The sequence below is a fragment of the Dermacentor albipictus genome, chromosome 9, assembly GCF_038994185.2.
Source record: "Dermacentor albipictus isolate Rhodes 1998 colony chromosome 9, USDA_Dalb.pri_finalv2, whole genome shotgun sequence".
Taxonomy (NCBI): Eukaryota; Metazoa; Arthropoda; class Arachnida; order Ixodida; family Ixodidae; genus Dermacentor; species Dermacentor albipictus.
This window is the reverse complement of record NC_091829.1, coordinates 99574740-99597098: the sequence shown is the minus strand read 5'-3', so window position 1 is coordinate 99597098 and position 22359 is coordinate 99574740. Positions and strand designations below refer to the sequence as shown.

The following is a 22359-nucleotide window of genomic DNA, read 5'->3' as shown; positions in this document are numbered from 1 at the left end:
GCTACTATGCAGGTTTCTTGTGCCTTGTTGACCGTTTTAATGCTTTTTCAGGCAGAAAATGTACACCATGTGCATATGCAGGTGTACACAGTGTCCCTCTGTAGGATACACCAGATATCTAGGAGCACGCTTTCTGAAGCGACGACAGTCCACGCCAGCGACAGGGAGAGTTGCCTGTGTATTACCATAAAGGTGAGGATTTATGACCGCCACATCGAAACCCAGCCTCAAAAAGAGTGAGTGCCGAAACCATATGCTGCATTGAATTAGGTCAGTTTATCTTGATGATGATGTGTGGTGTGTTATAGCGCAAGGGCCAGGTATGGCCAAAGAGCGCCATGACAGAGGTAATGTTAACGGTGCATTGTGAATGGTGCAGGCAATGAATTAGACAATGAATTTCTCATGGTATATGTGACGTGGCTGTAAAAAGGCCTAAAATCGGTCGCTGTGGATGGCGTAAAATATATAGTTGCTAAAAGAATAACTCTAAGTAGTGCTGTGGGCTATGTTAATGGGGTTTCGTTAAAAAGCACGATGCAGTAAAACATAGCATTGACACTTTAGCTTCAAGAAAGCCTTTCAGTACAGGGCTGTTATACGTGAGCTAAAAATGTCCTGGCCAAATGATTGCCAGAGTGTCTGTTTCAGCTAAAAACGCTAAGACTAATTTCGGTTTAAAAAGCGGTTCATTGCTGAGAAAGAATTTCGGGTGAAGAGGAATATTTTAGCGATATGCAGAAATGAAATACTTTTTCCTCTGTGTTTCTATTGCAGGGCATGTGCAGGACTGTGAGATTTTGGGCAGTGAAGCTTGCAGAGCATGGTTTTAGCGCGTGGTAACGAACCACAGACGATAACACACAAGCCGGAGTTCTCTACGACGGAGTTCGCTGTGATAGAAAGTAGAGCATTGGGAGATGTTAAGCCCGAAACCTATTTGACTTTTGTTGATCCTCGGTAAGTGCCTGCGCAAACGCGCTCTTAATGCTGTAAACTTGTTCGTACACGCATAACTTACGCATCGGTTCTTCACAAGCCAGTTTCGTGCTACACGTGCTTGCCGCGTGTACATGTCCACAGCCCAAAAGGCCTACTGGTGTATTTCACGCAACGATATTATGGTGTTTTACGTGCCAAAACCACGATCTGATTATGAGGCACGAAGTAGTGGGGGACTCCGGAAATTCGGACCACTTGGGATTTTTTAACGTGCACCCAAGTCTGCATAGACGAGTGTTTTCACATTTCGCCGCCATCTATTAAACGCAAGCCATCGGCATGACAGATCGCTTTGTGCGCTGATATCCAAGGCCTGTGCAAGTATCGAGATTCAGTTTCCGATCTGATACGCTTCGATGACTCGGGTGGAAGCGCTGTTCGGGCTTTGGTTATGCTGGGTCACGAGGAAATTTATTCTAGGCTGCGTCATTGAAAAGCCCGGGCGGTAGTAGTTTTGGTAACTCCGGCTGTGTGTGCGTTGCGTCTCATATGAATGGTATAGGTATGTCTGACCGCGTAGTATTTTAACTGAAACTGCAAATTTCAAAATTCGAGGCACCTGTTCTAGAAATAAAACGAAAGTGGCATACCTACATTTTGACAACTTCAGCAACTCCACATCTTACGACTGATGCAGGGTTGTCAATGCGGAACGTCGCTATCGGCGAAATAGTTCGGCTGTAGGGGTCAGGCTGTCATCCTCTGTGGCCACGTCATGGGGAAGTCAATGGCTACCGGCTTGAAATAGTCTGCCGTCTGCTGATGCGTGAAGAATTTGCGACGAAGACTGTAGCAGCGCCTGCGCGACGTAAAAAAGCCCTTCCGTTTGAATATAAATTAAAAAAAGTTAACGTTCAACCATCGCATGATCTCATTCACTTAGTGTCAAATGTTTTCCACATGAAAAAATAAGAATGTGCAATTTAGCCATGGATGAAACTGTATATGTGGTGTTCCGAACGAAATGGCACTTACAGATTGACGGCATGTCGACACATACACTTGTTCATCTTTTTCCGGTGACCGCTTTTCAGCCACTACCATACGTTGCACGTTATCGCTCGGCGGAGGATGCGCTTCCATATATCGGAAGTTTCTCGAATGGTATCGGTGGTTCTGTTCGTTGTCTGTTTTCATGGCACTGTGTCTGACCAGATTGTACGCACGACCCGAATTCTGCAGTGGGTTATACAAGGTACGCAGGCGCCAGTGAGTATGCTGGCACGCTTAGCACGCTGATGAGATTCCGACGATTGCCGACTGTGCTCACCCCTATCGTTGTACTTTGAGTGTCTCGTGCTGTTGTGAGCTTAGATCCGCCCAATAAAGAGCTAGTTTAATGATTCAGTTTTCGCTGCGATGTTCTTCACCGTTATCAGAACGTCGCATCTGATAGAGGCGCTTTGCGTTAATGAACAGGGTGGTCCTTTATTAAAGGAAACACGCGAGCGCGTGGCCTGTGCTCTGCGGAGGCTGCTTAGAGTGCCATCAACAGGGAACAAAGGGAAGCACGTACGCTTGTAGCGCCATTTACTGGTGGCCAGAATAAGCAGACACGGCTGATAGGCAAGCGGCTGTGGACTGCCTGCCACGCCAGGTGGATGCGCAACAGGCGGGGCCTGCAACGCAGCGTCTGCTGCTTGCAAACCGCACCTGGTACGCTAGCACCTTCGAAATATGGAAGGACCAACATGTGCCCGCTTGGTATTAGGCACTCCCAGCGTATTTTAATGGGTAAGCATTCTATGGCGACTACCGTACGAAGATGGGTCCGCCACGCGAAATTTTAATGCCTTGTATCTGGCAAAAAATGCGCGGTGTGCGACGTTACGACATTTAATCGTTATAAAGCTTGTAATAGTGTAAATGTAGATGATTGGTAGCTTTATCACCGATGAGGAAGAATCGAAAGAAGATTGATTAGAGAATATAAGCATACAGATACATAGGGTCCACAGAACATGCATGGGGAAGCCTATAGTAGGGGTGGGCCAACATGAAATTTCGGTGTAGGCCAACAAATTCGGGAGTGGGCCAATTTAAATTGGAGGCTGGACTAACATGAACTTTGGAGGTGGGCCAACATGAAATTTGGGGTGCGCCAACTCGAAATTTGGTAGTCGGCCAAATCGAAATATGAGGGTGGGCCAACTTGAAATTCGGGGTGGGCCAACTTGAAATTTGGGGCGGGCCAACATCAATTCGGGGGTGGGCCAATTTAGGTTCCTCGTTGGGCCACCAGCTTAATATTTTGGTGTGGGCCGACGTGAAAGATTTAGAAATCTGGAGGTGGGACAAAGTGAAATTCGAGCGTGGGACAACTCAAATTTGGTAGAAGGTCAAGCTGATATTTGGGGGTGTGCCAACTTAAATTTGAGGGTAGGCCTATGCACGCTTTGACAGTTCCAGTGGAGTTTCTGCGTACTTTTTTGCAATACGGAGCCCTGGCTACATGCCCTCATAGGATAAATAAACATCATCTGATTCAAAGCGGTTTCGGATAGAAGTGCACTCAAGTGAAACGTGTTGTGGTTAACAGAGTGTTTTTGCACGGCGACGTACGATTAAGGCCCTATAGTTTTGAGGACTTCCAGGATGCCCTATCCAACGCTGGTGCGCTTCCCCATGTGGTGGCGTTGGGGGCGTGCCAAATCAAGCATGTTTGGGCGGTGACTCTCAACAGCACCGAAGCAACTAAGAAGCTGGCCGCTCTCAAGGAAGTGGAAATAAAAGGACGCCGATGCATTACCTTCGATCCAGATTACCAACTGGCGAAACTACGGCTGCACTGGATGTTTCACGGCTTGGCAGACGACGACATTCGGATGGCTCTCGCTGCTCACGGCAAACGTATCCGATGTGACCCGGGAGTGTTGGCGCGTCTCAGGCGTCAAGGAGAAGGGGTCCAGAACGAGGGCCGTGCTCCTGAAGCTGAAACCCGGTTTGAGGTCGATGACATACCTCACCAGCTACGCGTTGCAGGAGAGTTGGCCCTTGTGGTGGTGCCTGGGCGGCCTATGCAGTGCCTGCGCTGCCGTGGTAGGGGCCACGTTCGACGTGAATGCAAGGTGCTACGGTGCTCAAAATGCAGACGCTATGGTCACGTCGACAGCGATTGTGTCCGCACATACGCGGTGGCTACGGAGCCGGCATCGCAAGGGAAGTCGACGGAGCTGCTGATGGACGTCGATGAGGCGGAAGAGGCAGCGAAAGGAGGCGAGGAAGTGGGCAAGCCAGCAGGAATGACCGACCCGTTGGGGCTTGCCAGTGGTGACAACACCACGTCAAGCAACGGAGAGACGCATCCCGAGGAGAAGAAATTGCCTGCGTCTCGGGCGAAGGCGTCGGAGAATGGGAAGAGCGTTCCGCCACCCAAGGTCGTCGAACCAGCGAACAGCCCGCCGAACGCGGACCTGAGCGGCAGCCGCGCAGTCAGCGTCTCCGCGCCAGGCCAGCGTCCTTATGTCCACACCGGCAACGTAGGGGATAAGGTGGCAGCCTCCAGCGTGGAGGAGCCGCCTGCAAAAACAACTCAAGCCTGGCGGGCCAGTCTCCGGCAGCGACGTAACGTTTCGTCTGAACCTACGTATTATTATACGGACGCTAGTCACTCTGAGGGTCGATGTCTAACTGCAGCAGTCGGCCCTGACTATGAGCATGTAAACGCACACACAGGAGCCCCCGGCCCATCGGACACAGAGGCTCTTGCTATTCTCGAAGCAGTCACCCGGCCTCATCATCCTACCCAACGCATCGTAATTCGCACCGATAGCCAAGATGCATGCCGCATGTTTCGCGACAACTTGCTACCTGAGCATATACACAGCCTACTTCAATGTCACTTGGATGCACACCCTTCGGTCTGTGTTACCTTGCAGTGGATACCTGGGCACCAAGGCATGGGAGGGAACTCCCGCGCTCATGAGCTCACCCGCGTAGTTAGTTTTCCGGGTACCCCTGCGTAAGGCCATTCAAATTCAGCCCAAGAGAACACAGAAAGACTTTGCACAAGGAGCGCAGATCACTTTTAAAGCAACTTCGCGCCAAAGCCGTCGCCTTTATTACTCCCCCTGCTAACCTTTCGCGAGAAGACAGCGCTATTCTCCGAAGACTTCAAACAAACTCAATAGTGACTCGTCTTTTCCCTCACTATATTCAAGGCCTACCTGGGCAACCGAAATGCCCGAACTGCATGGAATATCCGTCCCTAGAACATTGTCTATGGCATTGCCCTCACACTTAACCCAAACTGTAGTCAGCCCTAACATTCCCACTAACATCAAGCCACGGTGATGGACGGACTGCATCATTCCACCACCCCATGCAACATTCTCCTGCCGGTGCTTATCCAGCACGTCAGAGACGTGTTGGGTGAGGACTGGTAGCTGACCGACTAGGGTTGAGCGCCGGACGCTGGCGTAAAAAAGTTTTTTTATAGCGCAGCTCTTTGGCGTCCGTTCCTGGGTTTCGCGTCGTCGTCGGCCTCGTAACCAGCTCCGCCCCCCTTTCATCCCCCCAGCGCTAGCAGCGACCGACTGATACCGCTGGATGCCGCTGACGCCGCTAGAGAGTCAAGATAACGTGACTGCATAGAACACCGTCGCCGCCATGCAGAAAGAGGAGGAAAGGGTCCCCCCCCCCCCCCTGTTCTTGTGTGGCGGATAGGGTGCTCTTCAGTTGCCGACGCGCCGGTTATTTCACGTAGGCCCCGGCACGTCGACGAATACGTGACCACCTTCCCACGGCTAGACCTGGTTCTTAGCGCTGCGGAAGCGAGGGTATCATATTGTTTGTGTCGGCATCGGCGGCGTTGTCCCTAAAACCAACTCCGCAGCTGGGGTTGACTCACTATCGGCGTCAGTGGCATCAGTCAGTCGCTGCTATCTCTTCCCTCCTCCCTTTATCGTGTTGTCCGCTTGCTGCGCGCGCTTCTGCCCCCATCGTTTGCCGCTGGGTGTACACGCCGCCCCCCTCCCCCTCTTCCTGCGAGTCTCCGGTTGTCAAAGCGCCGGCTCGAACTTAATTCCTTTCTTCGCTCCTCCTCCAATGCAACCCCTGTGCGGTGGCAATCAGAGAGCCAGATCGGTGGCGGCGGATCTGTATATGTGCACCGTCCGAGCCGAAATTGCCGCTGCCGTTCGCCCTGTGCGGTGGCAATCAGAGAGCCATCGTAACGCGTCCCACGGCTGTGACAACCTCGCGAGGCACTTGTATAGATCTCGTCTTTGAGAATCAAGCATTGGTGTACCAAGTCGAACATATATCAGTCTGTTTCTCCGACCACAAAGCTTCCTTCATGACTGTCAAGAACTGTTAGTGGAGTCTTTGTTAAAGGAATACGTGTGAAAAAAAAATTCTGTGATAGCGCATACATGTGTTGCTCGATTTATTTGCCTCAATCTATCGAAAAGGTGAAACAGCTTATTTGCTGCGCTCAAATTTCGCATTAGGGAGTAACGTAATCGTCGGTAATTTTTTTTTCTCTCTCTCTAACATTTCGTCTGAGAGGCGAACCGGCGATGCCGCACCTACGCTGCAAGGTTCGGAGCCTGCACAGGGCGGCTCCGGCATCAACGATGGCGTCTAGCCACGCGCTAGACGCGGAGGGTAAGCACCATGCTCTCGGCCTCTTCACTTCCTTGCGAAAATGGCGCCTGCATCTCCGTTGAAGTTAGCTACACCTAATGTCAGGCGCTTGGCAGGAAAGAAAAAGCAAAGTCAAGTGTATCAGCTTTTAACGGAGCACGACATTGATGTATTGGCCGTGCAGGAAACAAAAGTTGACGGGGAGGAAGAGACCGGGAGTATGGTGCGACGTTGCACGTCTAGATTCCATGCTATTGTAAGCCATGCCATCGGCACATCTGATGGTTGTGTCCTTTTATGCGAAGCATATTACGAGAGCTCAACCCAGCTCCTCAGGCGCGGCGGTGTCGCCTTCAATACCGTTCCGTTCCGTTCCAAAAACTTTTATTTCCATCAGAGAAGGAGACCCCCTACTCCCTGTCCCTGGCGCGCAGGCCTAGGGACAGGGGTGGGTGTCTCCGCGACTAGATGCAGGCAAAGAGTTGCTGACTCTTCGCGGCCTCTGCCGCCAGATGGATGGCTCTCCTCTGCATGGCGGGGTCCGCGCTTTGCAGAAGGGTGTCCCAGGCTTCTCTACTATTTATTCCTTCCTTGACACCTGGGGAGTCTACGCATTGCCAGATTATATGGTCGAGGGTCCCCCTCTCCCCGCATCTCTTACATTTATCGTCTATATCTTCGTCTTTCAGTACGTGGGACGCCCATACTGGATTTATGTAGTTTCCTGCTTGCAGTCTGCGCCAGGCTCTCGCCTCTCTATTTCCGAGCTCCTTGTCCGGAGGGGGGACAGTTCTACGCTGAAGCTTATAGTTTTCAATTATTTCTGTGTAGGTCTGTAGTCTCTCGTCTAGTCCCTTGCAAGCGGGCGGCTCTGTTCCTGCCCGGAAGTAGAGATCTCGGGCTAGGAAGTGTGCCGCCTCGTTGCCTGGGACCGACGTGTGAGCTGGTGCCCATACGAGGCTGATTTTTCTATACCACGTGACACCGTGACGTCACGACAGCGGAGAAACGGCGCTCCAACTCGCGCCGTCGCTCGCGGCGTCGCCCCCCGCATCGGACGCGGTGAGCGTCGAGCAACGCAGCCTTCGGCGCGACAACGAAATGTGCGCCTGAGCAAGCGCCGCACGCCTGAGCCGACGCCGACGACACCGGCTTTTCTGCGACACAAGCTACTTAACGCTGTCGCGTTAAAATAAAGGCTTGTATGCTTTTTATTAAGAAGTTGCCGGCTCTGGTCGTTCATCCTGATTTCTCGTGCTTGTCAGGTCGGTGTGCTGCTGTCGATTTCCCACTCAGCGATACAGAATGGCGTGTTTTATGTTTGCACGCACCAAATGTTGTGGATGAAAGGATTTTTTTTCCGAAGCGTTGAGCAGCGTCTCAGTTTTGATAAACAGCATATTATCATGGGTGACTTCAACTGAGTCCTCAGTGCTTGCGATAAGACTAGTGATCGAGGGTTCAGGGATGCAAGTACTGAGCTACTGTCGCTAATCATTGACAAATGGAACCATGAGGATGTGGCGGAGTGCATGCAAGGCGCGGGGTGTGTGAAGTACACACATTTCCATCGTGCAAGTCATTCCCGTCGGTACCGCATTTATGTAACGCTGGACGTGATTCCAAAATGCAACAGTTATCAAGTAGTGCCGGTGTCTTTCTCAGACCACTGTTTAGTAGAGGGCGGGATTGGGGCACAAAAACGTGGCAGTGCTTTTAGCTGGGAACTGTGGAAGATAAATCACACGCTGATTAAAAACGATGCTTTGAACTGTGCGGTAATTGAAGAAATTGGCAAAATAGAGCTGAATAAAGAACTGAAAAAATGGCAACAGTGGGAGCTTTGTAAGGAGAAACTTAAAATAAAAGGAATAGAGCGGTCTTGTTCCATGGCGTACGAGGAGAAACTAAATGGACGTAACCTAAGGTCGATGCTTGCAAAACTGCCCGAGAAAGAATGCGAAGTGCCTGGTAAATGTATCGATGACATTAGGAAAGCGAAACAAAAAGTTGAAGTGATAGAAGAGGAGCGTTATCGCGGTGTGCTGGTCAGGGCGAGACCGGAACATGTAGCTGCTGGGGAGACGCCGTCTAAACGAGCGCTCGGAATTGAAAAAGCCCACGCTCGCCGAAATCACATAAACATCATAGAATGAGGAGGTGTCTTGTCGGATGATAACGAACAAATTAAGCGTGCATTTTTTCAGTGCTATCAGGTGTTGTTAGCATTACATGTTGCCGAAACGAACACGTTTAAGGATAAGTTTCTTCGGGCACTGCCGCGACTCAACGATGAGCAGAAGAATACGTTAGCGCTGCCGATAACCGAATCAGAGGTAGAAAAGGCGATAAACAATTTAAACCCTGGTAAATCGCCAGGACCGGACGGGTTAAGCGCGGCGTTTTACAAAGCTTTTAAGCGTGGTATCGCGCCAATATTGGCGGTCGTGTTTAATGAAGCTTACGAAATTAGGGAATTACCTCCGTCTTATGCAAGATCACACACTGTCTTAATCCCCAAAACTGGCGAAGCAGAGAAGTTACGACAAGTAACAGCGTACAGGCCAATTACACTCACAAATGTGGATTACAATATATATATGAAAGTTTTAGCGCGAAGATTACAGTCAGTAATCCAGGAAATCGTTGGACCGCATCAAACGTGCGGGATCAAGGGACGATCTATTACGACTAATATTCACACAGCAAGATGCGTGCTGGAGGGCTGTGATATAAGAAATAGCCGCTTGGCCATCTTGCAACTAGACCTTGAAAAAGCTTTCGACTATGTCGCGCATGAAATTTTGCTTTGCATACTAGACCTCGTTAATGTTGGTTCTGTTACTCTCGAGGGTGTCGCCCTGGCGTATCGGAACTGCACGACGAGGTTGACCGTTAACCAGAGTCTGGGGGCCCCCATTAGCGTGCAGCGGTCGGTACGCCAGGGCTGCCCCCTTAGACCTCTTTTGTTTCGCATTTACACAGAGGCGATGTGCTTAAACATCGTGAAAAAAGAGACAATTCCTGGCTTTCGGTCGCAAGTAGCGGAAGTCAAGCTGTTGGCATATGCGGGTGATGTGGCAGTTTTTTCAACCAGTTGGGAAGGTGTAACTGAGGCTATTAAATGTGTAGAGAACTTCTGCCAAGTCACAGGCAGCAGAGTGAACTTAGCCAAATCACTAGGGCTCTGGCACGGAGAATGGCAATCGACGCCCGACCGCTTTGCAAGCGTGTCCTGGGTTACGACCCCAATGAGGTACTTGGGAATACCTCTAGAATGCTATCGTGATAGCGCGACATATTGGACAGCGCAGAGGCGTGATACACGTGGAAAGGCGCAAAGGTGGAAAGGAACGAACTTATCGATTTTTGCTTGAGCCACCATGTGCAATCTGTTCTTTAGTAGTATGCTGTGGTATGTAATGCAGGTGTTACATTGTGCAAGGCTCAATGTACAGAAGCTGCATCGAATTTTCGCCATTTTCGTGTGGGCTGCGCAATGGGAAAGGTGCAACCGAAGGAATTTGTTCAGAGGAGTCAAGAATGGTGTATTGGGCCTGGGACCTTTATTTGTGGCAGATTGTTAACAGGTTTCTTTTCCGTCGCCACGTCAGCGATCCTTTGTTGAGCACCGCATGTCAAGTAAGGCTCGGGCGCGCGTTGCCAGACTTTATTGTTTCAACGAAAACACTCACGGGAGGCAATTTTGGATATTTTAGAGAAGTTATCGCAAGTGTACGATTGCTTGCAACGAGGTTTTCAAATGAGTATTTATCTACTGTCAAAAAAATTGTACAAGGATTTGTGTGACGTTGTGCCGGAGCCCATGTACAGAGCCTTGTACAGTGGAGGCCCTGGCAGGGACGTGCTAAAGAGAGTAAAGAAGATGCAAGTTGCGCCAGGAGTCAAATCCTTTTTCTGTTAAGTTACGCACTTGAACGTTGCCAGTAAAAATGTTTTTGCAGAAAAAGGGCTTATTTCTTCCATGGGGAGCTCACTCCTTATCGGCAAACAACCAGAAACGATAGATCACGTTTTTAACGCGACAGCGTTAAGGAGCTCGTGTCGCAGAAAAGCCGGTATTGTCGGCGTCGGCGTCGTCGGCGTTGACCGAGAGCGATAAATCCCAGCAGGCACTTCACGAATAAAAAACAACTTGCAACATGGGCTGGGTGGGAGTCGAACAAGGGTCTCCGGAGTGTGAGACGGAGACTCTACCACTCAGCCACGAGTTCGATGCCACAAAGCGGTACAAAAGCGTCTCTAGTGAATGCGGTGTTGGCTTAGAAACGAGCTCTAAGGCTCAGGCGTGCGTCGCTTGCGCAGGCGCACATTTCGTTGCCGCGCCGAACGCGGCGCTGCTCGACGCTCACCGCGTCCGATGCGGGACGCGTAGTCGCTGCGCCGTAGCCCAGTCTTACACCACTTGGCGGGTCGACGGGAACGCTGTCGCGTTCCACTCTTGAAGGCGAAGCTTAAGCGTCCTCCAATTTTTTCTTCATTGTTGGGGAGGAGTATTTTTTTGGGACGTACTACAAAGAACGTCAAAGAAACAGTTTCGCCTCGACCCTCATGGAATACGGTATCTACCCATTACTAACGAGGATGGTTTTCCATCTGATTTAATTATGTTAATTGGCCTCCACAGTATTTGCCGTTCTCGAATGGCAGGATACCACTGCGATCTCGACGCACGACCTACGCGAATTCATTTCCGTGAAACTGTGCATAGGTTTGTTGAGATTTTGAAGGCCGGTGGCGATACTCCCGAGTGGCTGTCAAGGGTTGAGCAATTGATGGCTCTAAATGATTTTTATTGTGGCAAAGCCAGCCCCCTACCAGGCTGATTATGTCAATACGACGTGGCCATTGTATTCTTTATATATTGTTTTGTGTATTGCTATTGCTGTTCTTTCTTTGTCAAAGTCAGGCAATAAAGAAAAAACTCATGGCTGAGCGGTAGCGTCTCAGTCTCACACTCCAGAGACTCTGGTTCGATTCCCACCCAGCCTGTCTTGCAAGTTGTTTTTATTTATGAATTGCCTTCCGTAATTTTTCACTCATGGTAAACACCACCGACGCCGACAACACCGGCTTTTTTGCGACAGGAGCTCCTTCACGCTGTCGCGTTAATACACAGTGAAAAACCCTAAGGGCAACGTCGGTATATCCTTGTAAGTGCTTCACAAAGCACTGACTTCATAACTCTGCATTTGCTCGTTGCTGCTGGGTGGTCTTGTCTGCAATTATTGTTCCTAGAAAGGCGTCGTTGTCGAGTTCGCGTTGCAGTGGCGTGCCAATCGGTGTGCGCTACAGGCAGTCACTGTCAAAATGCTTCCTCCCGGACTTACTCATCACGGCGATGTGAAATTTCTAGAGTCTGAGACTCCATCGCGCTAGTTGACCTGATGGATCCTTTAAGCTTGCCAGTCAACGCAAGCTAGCTGTTCGCTTACCACTTTTAAGCGCCTGCCGTATATGGAAGAGCTAAATTTCTCTGTAACCCAAATGATCGCAAGACACTCTTTCTCCGTCGTATCGCCACCGGCCTTCAAAATCTCAACAAACCTATGCACAGTTTCACGGAAATGAATTCGCATGCGCTTTTGACACTGACCGGCTAGCGTAAGCTATTATGCTTTCAAATCCATCCTTTCTATAAACTAGCACGGCACCAAGGCCTATGCTACTTGCGTCGGTGTTAATTTCCGTCTCGGCGTCTTCGTCGAGTGTGAAAGCACTGGTGGTGACTGCAGCTGTCGTTTGAGCTCTTAAAAGGCGTCGTCTTGCAAAACTGAAAACAGCAAGCGCTTCTCCATCGGCAGCTTCCTTTTAGTTTTGCGGATAAGAGCTGACGGACCGGCCCCCGGCTTGGCCTGTGTATGGCGGGTGCTACGGCGACAGGTAGTGGCCTGAGGACGGCGAACGGGATTGTCGTCGAGGGCTCCACTGAGATGCGGCGAGCTAGTGGGCGATATCGTGAGGGCGTTCACCTTACTGAGGGAGTGGAGCGTAGACGGCGGACCCTCGTAGTCCCATTTCACGGTATGGGCACCAGCGATAAACGTGACCGGCTTGTCCGCAGTGATAGCAGAGCGGACGGTGGTCGGGGGCATCCGAAACGTCGGCTTTCCTTGGGATGCTGCGCTGGGCCACTGTCGGGCTTTCTGGCAGCGGCGGTGCTGGAAGACGGAACTGCGGTGCTGCAGGACCCTGGCGCGGGCGCGAGGGGGTACCATGGCGGCTGGTGACGGTGGCTTATGTCATAGCGTCTGGCTAGAGTAGCGGGGATTGCGGCTGCATCTGAAGAACTCAACGTGATCGCTTTAGTTCCTCCTGGAACCCCTCAATGAGCGAGGCCATCTGTAGTTTCGACGAAGGCAAGATCTTGCGCAGTTCTTCACGCACAATGGTCTTGATGGCCTCTTGGAGGTCATCAGAGCCCAGTTCTCGGATGGCGCCCTGCGGCCTCGTGAGCACTTGGCGTTCATATTATCTAGCGCGCATGTAACAAGTTTTCTCAGTCGTCGTTGCCTCTCTCAAGAACTCAGCTATGGCCTTCGGCGGGTTGCGGATCATTTCGGCGAAAATTTATTGCTTGACGCCCCGCACCAAGAAGCAGACTTTTTTTTTTCTCCTGCGACATTTCCGGAACATCCTGGCAAAATGGACGGGTCATCTCTTTCCTGAATATCGCGATGGACTCATTGAGCAGCTGGGCTCGGCTTTCTAGTCGAGTTTGGGTTCGCTCTTTGTCCACGACGCTTGTGGATGTCTGCAGGAAGCCACTGCGCAGCAGGTGCCACTTTGTTAAGATGGTTTCTCGATTCTGAAGGCACGTCCTGGCGGCGTCTTACAATGCGAAAAAGACGTGGCGCAGCTTGTCGTTGTTCTTTTAATTGGTAAATTTCATACCTGTGCAGCCGATTTTCCGGGTCTTCATATGTTTATCCGCAGAACATCGGCGTTCCCGTGGGCTGTTTGCAGCACGATTCGTGCTGGTGACACTCGGGCTGCCCTTGTAGCTGCTGTCATGGCCGTACACTTCCTCGTCTTTTCAAGTAGAAATCCGTACAGCGGTAGCTGTCCTTGCTGACTTCAGCTTTCTCTCTGGTACTTGGTAACGTTGGCGTTGTCCTCGGGTGAGTCGCGGCTTCGCGGTGGCGTTCGTTACATGAATGCACGGGCACCTCCTCCAGATGATGAAACACGGCTGGTAAACTTTTAATAGTTTGACTATATTTTTATTGGGCGAACCTGAGCCCACGAACGCAAGTTACATTCGAAGCATAACGACAGCTGCAAACACAGCCGGTTATCGTCGAAAATTGAAGCTGAATGTGCCGGTGAAGCCGGTGATGCGCAATTTGCCATGTGAGGCAATGACAGTACTGTCATTGTCCTCTCTCTCTCTCTCTCAGACAGAGAGAGAGAAACAGAGGAAGAAACAACAGTGCCTCAGGATTGTCGTATGTGGACGCACCAGCAGAGCAGTGTGGACCACCGTTGTCGCCGTTATAGCGCCGGCTACTATGAAGGTTTTTTGTGCCTTGTTGACCGTTTTAATGCTTTTTCAGGCACAAAATGTACACCATGTGCATATGCAGGTGTACATAGTGTCCCTCTGTAGGATATACCAGATATCTAGGAACACGCTTTCTGAAGCGACGACAGTCCACGCCAGCGACACGGGAGAGTTGCCTGTGTATTACCATAAAGGTGAGGATTTACGACCGCCATATCGAAAACCAGCCTCAAAAAGAGTGAGTGCCGAAACCATATGCTGCATTGAATTAGGTCAGTTTATCTTGATGATGATGTGTGGTGTTTTATAGCGCAAGGGTCAGGTATGGCCAAAGAGCGCCATGACAAAGGTAATGTTAACGGTGCATTGTGAATGATGCAGGCAATGAATTAGACAATGAATTTCTCATGGTATATGTGACGTGGCTGTAAAAAGGCCTAAAATCGGTCGCTGTGGATGGCGTAAAATATATAGTAGCTAAAATAATGACTCTAAGTAGTGCTGTGGGCTGTGGTAATGGGGTTTCGTAAAAAGCATGATTCAATAAACATAGCATTTTGTTACTTAAGTTTAATAAGTGTCCTTTTGTGTTTCGCTCTCTTTGTAGCATCGGGACGATGCTTATTAAGAGGGGGGTATTGACACGTGTATTTATATTTATCGGGCGACCAGGTTTCGCCGCCTAACAAATCTTATCGCACAGCGCGGGACGCGCTTGCATGTATCCGAAGTTTCTGGAAAGTTATCGATGCTTCTATCCGCAGTCTGTTATCGCCGAACCTTGTGTTATCTGATTTATTGACCTGACGCGAATGATGTAGAATTTTATGGAAGGTACGCGGGTCCCAACGATTAGTCTGGAACATTCGACGACTGTGTATAAAAGCCGACGCGCTTGACTCGCTGATCAGATTTTCGACGATCGCCGACTGTGTTAGCCGCTATCGTTGTGCTTTAAGTGTAGCCTGTTTTGTGAGCACAGGTTCGCCCAATGAAAGCTAGTTTTGTCTTTCACAGTACTGCTACTGTGTCATTTGACGTCACTACCACGTGACAATAGTGTCCCTCTATAGGATATACCAGATATCTAGGAATACGCTTTCTGAAGCGACGACAGTCTTCGCCAGCGACAGGGACAGTTGCCTGTGTATTACCATAAAGGTGAGGATTTATGACCGCTATATCGAAAACCAGCCTCAAAAAGAGTGAGTGCCGAAACCATATGCTGCATCGAATTAGGTCAGTTTATCTTGATGATGATGTGTGGTGTTTTATAGCGCAAGGGCCAGGTATGGCCAAACAGCGCCATGACAAAGGTAATGTTAACGGTGCATTGTGAATGAAGCAGGCAATGAATTAGACAATGAATTTCTCATGGTATATGTGACGTGGCTGTAAAAAGGCCTAAAATTGGTCGCTGTGGATGGCGTAAAATATATAGTTGCTAAAATAATGTTTCTAAGTAGTGCTGTGGGCTATGGTAATGGGGTTTCGTTAAAAGCATGATGCAATAAAACATAGCATCGACACTGTAGCTTCAAGAAAGCCTTTCAGTACAGGGCTGTTATACGTGAGCTAAAAATGTCCTGGCCAAATGATTTCGAGAGTGTCTCTTTCAGCGAAAAACGCTAAGACTAGTTTCGGTTTAAAAAGCGGTACATTGCTGAGAAAGAATTTCGGGTGAAGAGGAATATTTTAGCGATATGCAGAAATGAAATACTTTTTCCTCTGTGTTTCTATTGCAGGGCATGTGCAGGACTGTGAGATTTTGGGCAGTGAAGCTTGCAGAGCATGGTTTTAGCGCGTGGTAACGAACCACAGACGATAACACACAAGCCGGAGTTCTCTACGACGGAGTTCGCTGTGATAGAAAGTAGAGCATTGGGAGATGTTAAGCCCGAAACCTATTTGACTTTTGTTGATCCTCGGTAAGTGCCTGCGCAAACGCGCTCTTAATGCTGTAAACTTGTTCGTATACGCATAATTTACGCATCGGTTCTTCACAAGCCAGTTTCGTGCTACACGTGCTTGCCGCGTGTACAAGTCCACATCCCAAAAGACCTACTGGTGTATTTCACGCAACGATATTATGGTGTTTTACGTGCCAAAACCACGATCTGATTATGAGGCACGAAGTAGTGGGGGACTCCGGAAATTCGGACCACTTGGGATTTTTTAACGTGCACCCAAGTCTGCATAGACGAGTGTTTTCACATTTCGCCGCCATATATTAAACGCAAGCCATCGGCATGACAGATCGCTTTGTGCGCTGATATCCAAGACCCGTGCAAGTATCGAGGATCAGTTTCCGATCTGATACGCTTCGATGACTCGGGCGGAAGCGCTGTTCGGGCTTTCGTTATGCTGGGCTTATCAGGAAATTATTTCACGGCTGCATTACTGAAAAACCCGGGCGGTAGTAGTTTTGGTAACTCCGGCTGTGTGTGCATTACGTCTCATATGAATGTTATAGTTATGTTTGACCGCGTAGTATTTTAGCTGAAACTGCAAATTTCAAAATTTGAGGCACCTGTTCTAGAAATAAAAAGAAAGTGGCATACCTGCATTTTGACAACTTCAGCAAGTCCACATCTTACGACTGATGCAGGGTTGTCAATGCGGAACGTCGCTATCGGTGAAATAGTTAGGCTGTAGGGGTCGGGCTGTGATCCTCTCTGGCCACTTCTTGGGGAAGTCGATGGCTACCGGCTTGAAGTGGGCTCGGCCGCCTGCTGCTGGGTGAAGAGTTTGCGACGAAGACTGTAGCAGCGCCTGCGCGACGTAAAAAAGCCCTTCCGTTCGAATATAAATAAAAAAAAAGTAAACGTTCAACCATCGCATGATCTCATTCACTTACTGTCAAATGTTTTTCACACGAAAAAAAAAAATAAGAATGTGCAATTTAGCCATGGATGAAACTGTACGTGTGGCGTTCCGAACGAAATGGCACTTACATATTGACGGTATGTCGACACATGCACTTGTTCCTCTTTTTTCGGTGACCGCTGTTGAGCCGCTACCAAACGTTGAACGTTATCGCACGGCGGAGGACGGGCCTCCATATATCGGAAGTTTCTCGAATGGTATCGGCGGTTCTATTCGTTGTCTGTTGTCATGGCACATTCTGTGACCTGATTGTACGCGCGACCAGAATTATGCAGTGCGTTATGCTAGTTACACAGGCCCCAGCGATTATGCTGGCACGCTTAGCACGCTGATGTGATTTCGACGATCGCCTACTGTGCTCACCGCTATCTTTGTACTTTGAATGTCACTTTCTGTTGTGGGGTCAGGTTCGCCCAATAAAGAGAGTTTTATGATTCACAGTTTTCGCTCCTTATTTAATCGTCACTAGAACGTGGCATCTGGTAGAGGCGCTTTGCGTTCATGTACCGGACACCCTCGCAAAGCCGCGGGACCGGCGAGAATTTTTAAGAGAACGCCAGCGCCGCCCCACATCATGGAGCCAGCTGCAGGCTACAATATCTGTTCCCGGAGCAAGAACTTGTTCCTTAGATGAGCGATAAGTGCCACGACAGAAGGCACAATGGCAACTTCAGTGGCACTTACACCTTAGGTGTTGCAGTAGTCCAGTGAACCACCAACCGCCCGCGGATCTTCATTCGTTACGCGGAAAGCTGGCTGGAAACTTACGAAAAGGTCAGCGCGTTCAACGACTCCTACTATGACGACAAGCTGCGTGATGTATAGCTCTCCGAAATTAAGCGGCGTAGCCCCCCTCCTTCCTCTCCCCCCGCCCACGCCGCCATTCCTGAATCATACTCCTAAAGCGACGCCAAACCAGTCTTGAGACTTGACAGCTATTCGGCGGTCAACACTGGACTAATTAATAATATTTGGGATTTTACGTGCCAAAACCACTTTCTGATTATGAGGCACGCCGCAGTGGAGGACTCCGGAAATTTTGACCACCTGGGGTTCTTTAACGTGCACCTAAATCTAAGCACACGGGTGTTTTCGCATTTCGCCCCCATCGATATGCGGCCGCCGTGGCCGGGATTCAATCCCGCGACCTCGTGCTCAGCAGCCCAACACCATAGCCACTGAGCAACCACGGCGGGTAAGTCAACACTGGAATGCTGTCGCAATATTATGGCCGAGGTGTCGAAATGATCGCTCCCTGGGCTTAGGAAAAGGCCACTGAACTGATGGCGTGAAACAGCTCGATATTCTCCCAGCTAAGAGATGGCGGAATATTTTCGCCTTTCTCGTTATTTCGAAGCTTGTTTCGAAATCTCAACGTGCTGCCGCTATAAAGGCCGTACTGGTATCTTTTCGACGATCTACGTTTCACAGCCATCCCCCCAAAATTCGAAATTGTAATCAGACCGTGCAATAACCGTTCAATCTATAAGAAATAATTATGTCGCCCGTTATCTCGGGTGGGTTTTATCCTTAATTGTAGAGCACTTTTCGTGCAAAATTGGCAACGGAAGAAAAGAGTCGCAAGAAATTGAAAAATTAACCTATCTATGGAGAGAGAGAGCCGACGAAACAGTCAAACAGGAAAGGAAAGCTAACGAGCCGTTGTTTGTGAAAATATTTATCCACGAAAATCTTTTTATTTAACAAGGAAGTAGAGGAAATGGCGCCGGATGTGAAGAATGGTTCTATGTGTTTTGAATGAAACTTCTAAAGTTATCATTCGAACCGCCTGATGTAGCCACTTCTCAGCTGTGCTTTTGTGGATGTTTTTATAACCTTTTGCGGTGTTGTAGTGCGCCTAGAACCGCAGCGTCCAGCGCTCTACGCGGTTGTACGGGAATGGTGGCCAGGCTTCATTAAGCAACTTCCCAAATAACGATACGAGTCGGTTTTGGCACCTAATTTGGTAGAGAAGTAAACGAGGGGCACAAATAACTGTGATTGTTCCACAAATATATCGTTCTCGATAATTTTTCCAGAGCTAATTAGTAAAACAGTACTATAAATCGTCATTTTGCGCTTTCTCTTGTTTACTTGTTCTTGGCTGTTTCGTTGCTGCGTTTCTTTCCTGCGCGAGCCAATTTGATATGGTTCCTGGTTTGTCATGTAAAGGATAGGTGTATATGACAGGTGTACTTGTGAAATACACCTTGTTTCGCTTCTCTTTAGTGGGTGTACGCGCCTTTATAGTGAACGGTGGGAATTATTAACGTTTCTACTAGTAAAGGTACACCGCTCCTCATTGGCATAGAAAGGTTACCTTGGGGATGCGCCCCCCTCCCCCTTGAAAAAAATCCTGGGTACGTGCCTCCTCGAAGCGAAGAATATGCAAAAAGGAGACCTGACGTCGCGACGTATAAGACACTCTCCGCGATGTAAGGCTAAGAAATACCGACCTTGATGTTCTGGTTGATGATCACAGCGTCACTATCTTAGTCTGTACAGGAGCCGACTGCTCTATCGGCGCTGGCCCCTTCCATGTCCGACAAGTTGAGGAAAGCATTAGTGCCTAGGAAGGCCATCAAATCCCAGCAGCTGGAGGACACTTAATAACGCTGACCGGAATATGCATGGCAAGGGTTGCAGTTGATGACCGGACATACTCTGCGATCGTCGTTGTCTTTGAACAAAGCTCATGGGTCGTATTCCACGGCATATATTTCCTGAGTCAACGTGGTGAAGTGATCGACTTAAAATCGATAAAGCCATGCGATTACGCCGCAGCGTTCTCACAGTAATCGCGCCCTAAGTGTACTTGAAGACCCGAGTCAGTATCACACGTCGCGGCTACATCATGATTTTCGTCGCCACAGAAGCAGCCGGAGGCATCAAAGCCATCGTCGAGAGCGACGAACAGCTGCTGGTCGATTGTCAAATCGGCTTTGCAAACGGTATCGCACGGTTAAGCCGAGGAAAAGCAGAACTATTCGTGTTGAATTTCAGCCACGAACGTTAACACCTGAAGAATGCACGAATATGGCATACCCGGAAGAAGTTGCAGGAGTCAGCGATGCACTTGCTCCTGTTTCGATTTTGCCGGAGATACAACGACGCTGCATGGCCTTGAACCACTCTGATATTTATCCATTTTTTCCCTGTCATAAGCAAGAACAGCTCAATGGCATTTTCCTGCTATATGAGGACTGCTTTTCTTTGTCATCAAAGATCCGAGAAACAGCAGTTGCTAAGCATGGCATAACAACCGAAAAATGACCTCCACTCCTCCGCCAGTGCCTTTACCCTGTTTTGGCGCACAAACATGAATCTCGTGTTGCCCAAATATGGGGACAACGGTTCGTGTACTTAAAGGTTTTAAACGCTCTTTTAGGCGGAGCCTCCGAGAACCCAATTGAGGACAAAGCCGTCGGTTTTGAACACACACACAAATACTTTTAACGAAACTAGAAGCGTAAAAGAAATTATAGAAAGAAATAGAAAGAATAAACAAACTCTCAAACAGACATCACGGCGGTAAGACATATTTAGGGCTAGTGTGAAGCTAACTAGTGTGCGAGTACGGGCTCGCCACGATGGCAGGGACGCATAACAGTCTCGATGCGGAGACGCGGCGACAAGTTGGCGCAAGGAGTTGCGCCGCCCTCACCAAAGGTCGTGGTGTATGTTGACTGACCGGGCGACCGGAGCGCGCCAGCTCTGGCTTGGAGAGGTAAAGCAGGCGGCTTGGTGGCACAAGCAGACGGCGGCGGCGTTCTGGCCGGGCAGCTGGCGTAGAACTCGGGCCCGTAGCCCGACTGGTCTCGTCCTGCCCATGGGCGCAGAAGCTCACCTGTCTTGAGCAGCTGGCGGCACGCTCGGGTGGACGCAACGCACAGGAACGGGCTGACAGGAGGCCCCATTCGGGTGAAGTCCTGGTGGCTCGGGTTCGGAACCCGATGGCGCGTCTTCAACTCCCGGTCCAGTGGTTGACCTCCTCCTGGCGTCGCTTCGTGGAACTCTCCCGGTGTCTCTTCTGCGTCTCGACCCTCTTGCCAGCGCACCACGGTTTTTTCTTCTCTGGCTGATTAGGCATTCTCAGATTGGCTGCCTCACGCCCCATGGTCTTTCCTAATTGGTTGGCTTTTCTTTTAGTTGCTTTTCTTGCGCCACGCGTTCAGGTGCAGGACGCTCTTCGGCATTGTCGTTTTTCTCCTTCCAGCACAGAATTCGCCTCGGCGCGCGCACCCCTTGTCGTCTGCTCCTGTCCGACCCGACCACCGCACCATGTCGCGCACCACACATCACAAATCTTTATAAAACAACAAATTGACGAAAAGCTGCACGACAACATCATGCGGCTGTCGAAGAGCTTGTGGGCGTCTCTTCTATTCTTGGCGAAGAAGGATAGCATTCTGCATTTCTGCGTCGATTAGCGTAGCGTGAACAAAATAACGAATGAGGTATACGCCTCATTCGTGATGCGAAATTTTCGTTACCGATACGCCTCATGGATGCGAAACTTTCGTTACCGAGAGGAACGTTACCGAGAGAAACACTAGTAAAACATGTAACCACTACACACCTGAATAATAGAGCTAAAGTCCCATAGAATCAACGAGTAAGGTCTCAAAGAGCTATAAAGTCCCACGCCGCGATAAATAATGTTTGTGAATGTTCACCTTGTGGACGTCAATGTATTGTCGGCGGGTCGGTATGGTCGGGTCATGGAAGACCTAGGAATGAACAGCAGGGTAGGCCTAGCGCAATCTTGTCCCGCACAATCAACGGAAGGCCCAGGGCGGGAATTCGCACCGGTCCAAGTGCAGGGTAGCGTGGCTGGCTGAGGAACCGCCAGGTAAATGGAGTAACCAGGTAGCAGCTGGGCTTCGGGACGGGAGCCCGACGAGCTCTTGCTGCCTGACACTGCTCGCTTCTGATGATGATGATGAAGCCTCAATCCTGTGCTGTTCCTCGAGCTTCTCTCGGCACTTCCTTTTTCTCATTTTTCGCGTGTTAAATCGCTATTGGTCAAATTTGTTCGTTCGTCATTTCCGGCTTCTTCTTTTTCTTTACCTTCCGTTCGCCACACGGAAGGATCATTGCCTCTTCGTCGCGTTCATCGTGCTCGATTCGTTTCGGACAAGCACCACACAGCACCCGGACACCGCCTACCACATCTGAATACCTCGCACAAGATAACCCCCTCGCCCACTTCTTTGTGAAGGATAAAACTCTCCTAAACGGGCGTGGGACCACAAACACAAATATTTCCGCACAAAACAATCCATGAACTAATTCCCTTAAATGTACACTGAGGCACAAATTATTTCACACGGGCAAAAATTCAATCCACAGCAGTCAAC

At 49.6% G+C, this 22359-nt stretch overlaps 1 long non-coding RNA gene across 2 annotated transcripts in view; it reads right to left on the bottom strand.

Moving 5' to 3' along the window:
* LOC139049558 (uncharacterized) overlaps positions 1–22359 on the bottom strand; it is a 65972-nt gene that overhangs the window by 32372 nt on the left and 11241 nt on the right. For both annotated transcript variants that reach the window (XR_011508398.1, XR_011508399.1), the window contains exons 3-4: positions 16675–16885; positions 1593–1801 (exon numbers count right to left, since the gene is read on the bottom strand). This is a non-coding gene — a long non-coding RNA (uncharacterized lncRNA). The remainder of the gene's footprint in view (positions 1–1592; positions 1802–16674; positions 16886–22359) is intronic.